Source organism: Colobus angolensis, unplaced genomic scaffold, assembly GCF_000951035.1.
Source record: "Colobus angolensis palliatus isolate OR3802 unplaced genomic scaffold, Cang.pa_1.0 Scaffold285, whole genome shotgun sequence".
Lineage (NCBI taxonomy): Eukaryota > Metazoa > Chordata > Mammalia > Primates > Cercopithecidae > Colobus > Colobus angolensis.
In genome coordinates, this window is record NW_012116099.1 from 1,102,236 (window position 1) to 1,109,787 (window position 7,552).

General features: G+C 35.5%; 1 long non-coding RNA gene across 1 annotated transcript in view; it reads left to right on the forward strand.

Moving 5' to 3' along the window:
• The first annotated feature begins 3,595 nt into the window (after positions 1-3,595).
• LOC105516591 overlaps positions 3,596-7,552 on the forward strand; it is a 22,763-nt gene continuing 18,806 nt past the window's right edge. The window contains exon 1 of the long non-coding RNA XR_001002509.1: positions 3,596-3,782. This is a non-coding gene — a long non-coding RNA (uncharacterized LOC105516591). The remainder of the gene's footprint in view (positions 3,783-7,552) is intronic.

Here is a 7,552-nt window from a genome sequence, read left to right on the forward strand (position 1 = left end):
TCTTTTCTTTTTTTTTTTCTCTTTTTTTTTTTTTTTTTTCAGTCAGAGCCTCCCTCTGTCTCCCAGGATGGAGTGCAGTGGGGACTTCAGCGATCTTCCCACCTCAGCCTCCCAAGTAGCTGGGACTACAAGCATAAGCCACCATGCCCGGCTTATTTTTTTATTTTTTATAAAGACCAGGATCTCACTATGTTTCCCAGGCTGGTCTCAAACTGGACTCAAGCAGTTCTCCAGCTTTGGCATCCCAAAGTGCTGGGATTACAGGCTTCCGACACCGGGCCCGGCCTTGAATTTCGTGATGTTTCTTAATGCCTCAATTCTCCTTTTCTCTTTTCCTATCTTTTCATCTTTTTCTATCTTTTCTTTCAAAATTTATTCTTTAAAAGAAGTTATTTTTAATTAAAATTCACCATCAGATACCTTAAAGACTGAGGAAATTTAACCTACTAGCATAGGCCATCATATGCAAGTATCAGTAGAAAACAAAGTTTTGGCCAAAGGAAGGATGATCTAAAGGGAAATTAAGACAACTGAAAGTGAAAGTGGGATATATTCCTCTCTTTTTAAAATCACATAGTGGAGCAATTTTAAAAACAAATATTCAAAAGGACAATTGATTCATATGGATGTTACATTTCTGTCTGCTCCTCTCACAACTTTACTGGCATTTTTGATGGAACAAATTCTTAAAGGAACAGAGTTTTCTCCCCAGTGACCTCTAAAAATTTGCTCTCCGTTGTGAAAGACTGAACTCAGTATTTTTTCCAATTAATACTAATATTTATTTAGTTTTACTTGATGTTCCTGAGAAATGTTGACTTTACATCTGATTTTAGTAAATGTTGTATGTGAATTTACTTTCATTCTATCTTTAAAAATTGCAATTAGAAAAATCTAGATTCTTTCCCTGCCTTTGTTACTTCTCTAGCAGTTCTGCGAAATTAGGGAGTCAAAGCTGAGATAATACTTGAGGATGTTCAATTCTGAAATTCTTCATTGGTTCTTTTAGTTGAGGATATGCTTCCTTAGTGAGAACGATTACTGCCAAATTTATCTCTTTGTTAAATTGGAGCATGTGTGTATTACTTAAGCATAAAGCTAAGTACACTGTATTAATCATTACATTGCCATCTTCTACTGGCTATTAAAAATTATTATTTAATCCAATATGTAAAAACTACCCAATGATTTCTAAAACTGGACCTTAAGTTTAAAAAATGCACTATTGATTACTATAATACATTTTAAAATCTAAATTTGATATCTAAAATTTAGATTATAATACATTTCATATCTAAAATATAATTATAACTATCTACACTTCCCTTTCGTTCTTTTCCTGTAGGTGTGTTGTTTTTACATTTTGTCTAAATTACTCTTCTTATTTCATTTGTTTGATTTTTGCTTTCAGTTCACCCTGCTAATACATTCTTTAAAAATGTATTATAATTTTTATTCATTATACATTATATTTTATGTGTATTTCAGTCAATAAATGCATGGACTTGATAATAAAAATTCAGGCTACGCAAAAGAGCACAAAATAAAAATATAAAGTCTTCCTCTATCCCTACAACTGTCCTACTTTCCAAAGAGGACTATGTTTAACATTTTTTGGTTTTGGTTCTTGTGATGATTAGCTTGGAAATTCTAAATCACTGCTGTTCAACAGAAGCATAGTGTGAACCACGTTTAATCTGTCTAGTAGCCGCATTTTAAAAAGTAAAAAGAAACAGGTGAAAATAATGTTAATGATACCTTTTATGTAATCTTATTTATCCACAATGTTATTATTTCACATATAGTCAACATAGTCAATATTTAAAAATATTTTAAATTCTGTGTTTTATCTTAACTGTATTTATACTTATAGCACATATTAATTCAGATTAGCTACATTTCAAGTATTCAATGGCCACATGTAGCTAGTGGCTATCATACTGGACAGTAAAGATCTAGATAATATGCTAAATAAATCAAAATTTTTGTTTAGCAGTTTTAAACAGTATTTGCTAATTTCCTGCCAAAAAGATGAAGAATTCAACATCTTGTGCTATGTGTTCTATCTTACAAATCTCATTAAATATGTATTTTTATATCTCCCATCAGTCTTCTTTATTATTTTGAAAACTATACCTACTCTTCTTTTATTACACTAGTATTAGACAATATCCTTTGAATTCCAGCTATGCAAGGTGTGGAAACTGATATTCCCTCACTTCTCTCCACCTCTCCCACTATGCCTCCCAACTTTTGTCAAGCTGTATCATTAGTTTTAAATCGTTAAAGTTCATAACCTTTTTCTTTTGTTCTATCACTTTAATAAGTTTAATTTTCTTGTCTTGCTTTAGGTCTCTAGAAACGTAAAACATGTGACAGTATTTGAAATATTATGAGTTTGGCAATTTCATTGTACAATCAAGCAGTGTGATTGAACCCTTTGGAAGTACAATCTCCCACTCTCAATCTGTGCTACTTAAAGAAGAAACGTTCTGAATATTAAGGACAAATAAAGTCTCATTTCCTGTATTCTATCAATTTCTCAAAATTGTGCTTCAGTTTAGCTTGTTTCATATGAGGATCATGGCTCATTATTCAATGTTGTGGTTTTTCTTGAATTCTCTTATTACCTTTCATTTACCTTGTTAACTAAGATATATACTGGCCATTTTATTTTTAGATCATCATGCTTTTTCATCATACCACTTAACATAGGAAAGTGACTGTCTTCTTAAAGACTATCTCTGGTAGCTCACTAAGTTCCTTTTCTAATTTGAATTTATTGCCTTGTATGTCTGCTGCTGAGCTATGATTCTGGGATTTAATTTCATTGCTCTATTGGCTAAATTTGCAGTTTCTTACATGCCAAGTATTTCTCTTTCAGCAAGCAAAATAATTTATTGAATTATATTCTCTAGTAACTTTAAAAAAAACATACACAAAAGAAATAAACTTTCTGAAGCTTTGCATGTTTGAAAATGGCTTTATTTTCCCTTTACACTGGACTGGCACATTTTAATTTTCTAAGAAACATCAGATATCTATAATAGCCTTTTATGCTATAAATGCACATTAGGGTGTCTATACCCTGTGGAAATTAAAATCAGTAATTACACAGTTATAGGATGAAATAAATTCTTGGACTTCTCCCCATTAGAGTCCCCACAGTGAAGCAATAGTCCACATTTTACCTTTAGCCCCTGTTTTGTACCAGTTGGGAAATCAAAACTTTCATTAAACCAGCCTTCCTGGTAGATACTTAGAAGAATTACAACATTCTTCAGCATGTTTAGAAATGTCCTTATTCCTGCCCACATTTTACAAAGACATAATCACACGGTAGGTGCCTTTGGGACTTTTGAAATACATTCTGTGAACGAGAAGAAATGCCAACATGTTGGCAAAACTGATTATTTTCATTGTGGATCTCATGCTTGCTTTGGCCATTTTTATTATCTTTTATTTAATGGCTGTCATCGGTATTTTCATCTCGGTCATTTTCTGTATTTTCAAAGCGGAGATGGAAAAAAACTGTAACTTCAACCAGCCCTGAATCTGGGCGCTGGATGCTCGAGCTGCTACTGAGGAACCTTTGGCAGGTGGCGCAAAGAAAGTCAGCTTCAAGCTGCTTCCGGTCCATTTTCCAGCTGTAGGAGAAGGGTCTTCCCTGCCCAAGGAGAGTGGTCCCCTCTTCTGAAGAGCGAGGAGCTCTCTGCGGTGGAGGAGGCATGTGAAGACTTCCCAGAACACTGCACCCACCTGACTGAGAGGTACTTTTTAAGGTGAGCATTTTAGACACCAAGCTTCATTTTCTTTCTTAATGCAAGTACGATACATTCTTGAGAGGAGAGGAGAAAAACAAATTCTTTTAATCACTGCCTTCTAGATTTCAAAACTGGAGTTGTCATCCTCTATAAATAGCTGAGAGTCTCGATTACCCAGTAAACCAAGGAATCCTACCTATGTTATTTTCTCTCCCAAATACTGATTAGACAAAGGGAAAAAGAGGATGAAGCTTCGGTTTTAATCTTCTCTAGCAGTTTGGCTAAAAGGTTTGGTATAAGAGAAAGTTTGAGAAAATGGATGCTTTGATCATCCCTGTTCTATTTCACAACTTTGGTTCAATGGAAACAAATTAGACCAGTTTTGCCTTGGTTTTTGACAGAAAAAATGACTACCATAGGTTCCCTGTGTTTGGGTTTTTGTGGTATAAATCCATATATTTTACAGTATTTGCACATATGTTTGTTTTCAGAAGGTTCTAGTAAGTTGATTTAATTTTAGCAGTTGTGATTACAACTTCTTAAAACCAAGTCCTTGTTTTCATATTTTATCTCCATTGACTTGTAGATTTCTGACTTCTTAACTTATTAAAAGTATTTCTTCCAAACAAACTGAAAAATCATTTCAGTCTAAATGTCAAATAACATTTCAATGAATTCCTTAAAAAATGTAGCAAAATCATACTCAATGAAGGAAAAATAATAGGCTTAACCTCAGAGGCCATAAATGCATAAACTTTTAGAAAAAAAAATAAAGTGCTTTAGTATAATAATGTTATCCATAGATCAGTAATGCTGCTTGTTGAAGAGTACAATAGCTCCTCCACAGAAGAAACTGCTTAAATTTTGTCGAATGAGTACAGATTGTAGTAAGGGATTTTAAAATCATCTCCATTGCATCATTTCCAGGTTTATGCACAGAAGTAGAGGGGCTGACTTACCTGGTGGGATGGGGGATGCACAACCAAAGAATACCTTAAACAATTGCCCTGGCCAGGTGCAGTGGCTCACACCTGTAATCCCAGCACTTTGGGAGGCCAAGGTGGGCAGATCATGAGGTCAGGAGATCGAGACCATCCTGGTTAACACGGTGATACCCCATCTTTACTAAACATACAAAAAAATTAGCCGAGTGTGGTGGCAGGGGTCTGTAGTCCCAGCTACTCAGGAGGCTGAGGCAGGAGAATGGCATGAACTTGGGAGATCATGCCACTGCACTCCAGCCCGGGCGACAGAGCAAGACTCCATAAAAAAAAAAAAAAAAAAAATTGCCGTTAACTGTTGATTACCTGCATGGAATTTACAATTATGGAAGCAGTATTTAATGAAATGGTTTTTCAGTTATAAGAAAATTTGACTACTATGCAAATATCTTGGAAAAGGTGCCCAGAGTATGTTTCTGTTTGTCTTTAAATCTTGCCATTATTTTACTCCATAACATATGTAGAGGGTCTAGAGAGATGAGTAATAACTTAGGTAAATGTTGATTCAGAGGAGGCAGAAGAATAGGTCCTGCATGTGAGGCACTGGTGAAGTCAGGTATCACGGGGAAGAACTCAGGGGCAGGGATAGGGAAGAGGAGTGTGGAAAAGAGACATGATGTGAATGCAGGATGTGATGAAATTGAAGGGCACCGAGGTGAATATTCACCTTTGCCTTGTGTAAGCTTTTAGAAACTGAAGAAAACTCTACCCTCTACTGTGCTAACATTCACTGGGGATGGGCCATGGTTGGACCCCAACAAAGATTTCTTGTGTGGTCTTGGCCATTTGCTCCAGAGTTCTCTTGTTTATCTCCTATGTGTTCCTAATGTAAGGGATTAGGGTTGATGGCAATGATTTGATAAGAAAGGAAATAAAAAATGCTTTACGTTTTGAATGTGTTCTGAAGCTGGTCCTCAACATCCACTGCACTCCTGTCTTATACCTGGCTTCAGAGGACCTGCTGGCCCCGCAAGGTGTTTAAGTTTGTGTAACCTGCCAGGTTCCTCCACCTCCACTTGAGTTATTTTTGCATCCAAAGCTGTCTGTCCCTTAGTTTCTATGTGGGTTCCAAAAAGGTAAGTTTAGTACTACTAACTTATAAATTCGGTTAGGTGAAAATTCATTTCTGAGACTTATTACTTATCAGTGATTCCACCAGGCAACCCAGGAACCTTTTGGCTCTATTTTTTAGACTACACCAGCCCACTCTTAAAATTCAAAAGGGTCTTGAGAGTCATTGAGTCCACTTCTCATCCAATATTATGAAGTATCTTCTATGAGACACTTGTCCAACTCACGGTCTGTGGGCTGCCTGCGGCCCAGGACAACTTTGAATGTGGGCCAACATAAATTCATAAACTTTCTTAAAACATTATGAAATTTTTTTTGCAATTTTTGCTCATCATCTAGCGTTAGTGTTAGTGTATTTTATGTGCTAGCATTAGTGTATTTTATGTGCTAGCATTAGTGTTAATGTATTTTATGTGTGGCCCAAGACAATTCTTATTTTTCCAATGTGGCCCAGGGAATCCAAAAGATTGGAAACTCCTCCTCTATAATATCCCTGAAAGATAGTTGTCCACCTTCTGCTTAGCCATTCTGCATGAGCTGCAATTTTTTCCCTCACAAGGCAGTGTGTTGTTAAGAAGTTCTTTATAACATACAGTGGAAATCTGAGTCTCTACAACTTTCATTGCTTTGTCCTATTTTTACTCTTAAGCAATCCAGAAAACAGTTGACTAAGTACAATGACTTCACAGGAACCACAAACTCTAAGAAGAAAGATAAACTTCTCCTTTTATAAATTTCCTGCTTTCTACACAAAGTGTTGAATAATGTTGCCTTTTTCAGTGCAAATACCCCATTTAAGATCATAATAGGAAGATAAATCTAGAATTTATCGTGTACATTATTAGAAAATTCTTGATGTGTCTTTTCTGACTTCTTGCACATATTTGCTAATCAGGAATTTTGAAATTCATCTCTTCAAAACTTCCTCAAGTCTGGGAGTGTTGCCAATTTGCACGGAAGAATAACATTTTATGAGTGCATTCATAACTATTAAAATGTAATTCTAATGCACTGACCCAATTTCACAGCACATCAAAAATTTAATTCAACCCAAAATGACTCTCACAGATGTCTGATAATTTTCCAGTGGATGTTATTTGTAAGGTCAGATAAATTTGAGCATTTTAGAAAATTGTCAATCTTGCCAATACAATTTTTTATGAATACGGCAACAGGAATACCTCCAGTAGCAAGCTATGCTAATCTTTACAGAATGAAGCCCCCTTCATCAAAGATAGCTGAGAGTGGAGAAAACTGGGAAAGAGTCCAGCCATCACATTTCTGGTGGCAGTGGATTCAGTTAAAGAGGCCCTGGGGCTGGAGTAAGGAAGTCCCCATGTTCAGGATCCTCATGGCTTTATTAGTAGGTTTGGGGGAGTCAGAGTGTTAAGAAGCCAAAGATTTTCTGGCTTTGTGGAAGGCTGAGGGTGAGCAAGAAGACAAGAAGAAAGTCGGTTCCTGGAATGTGTATCTATAGTCTCTTTTTTGTTTCTGCCTCTGGTGACATTTCTAACAATATACAGTTGGCTGTCTCTGTGTATGGATTCCACATTTGTTAATTCAACCAACCATATATGAAAAAATATTCAAAAAATTTTTTAAAGAACAATACAAAAATAACACAAATTTTAAAAATATAGTGTAACAACTACTTATATAGCATTTCCACTGTATTAGCTATTATAAGTAATCTAGAGATTACTTAAAGTATACAAG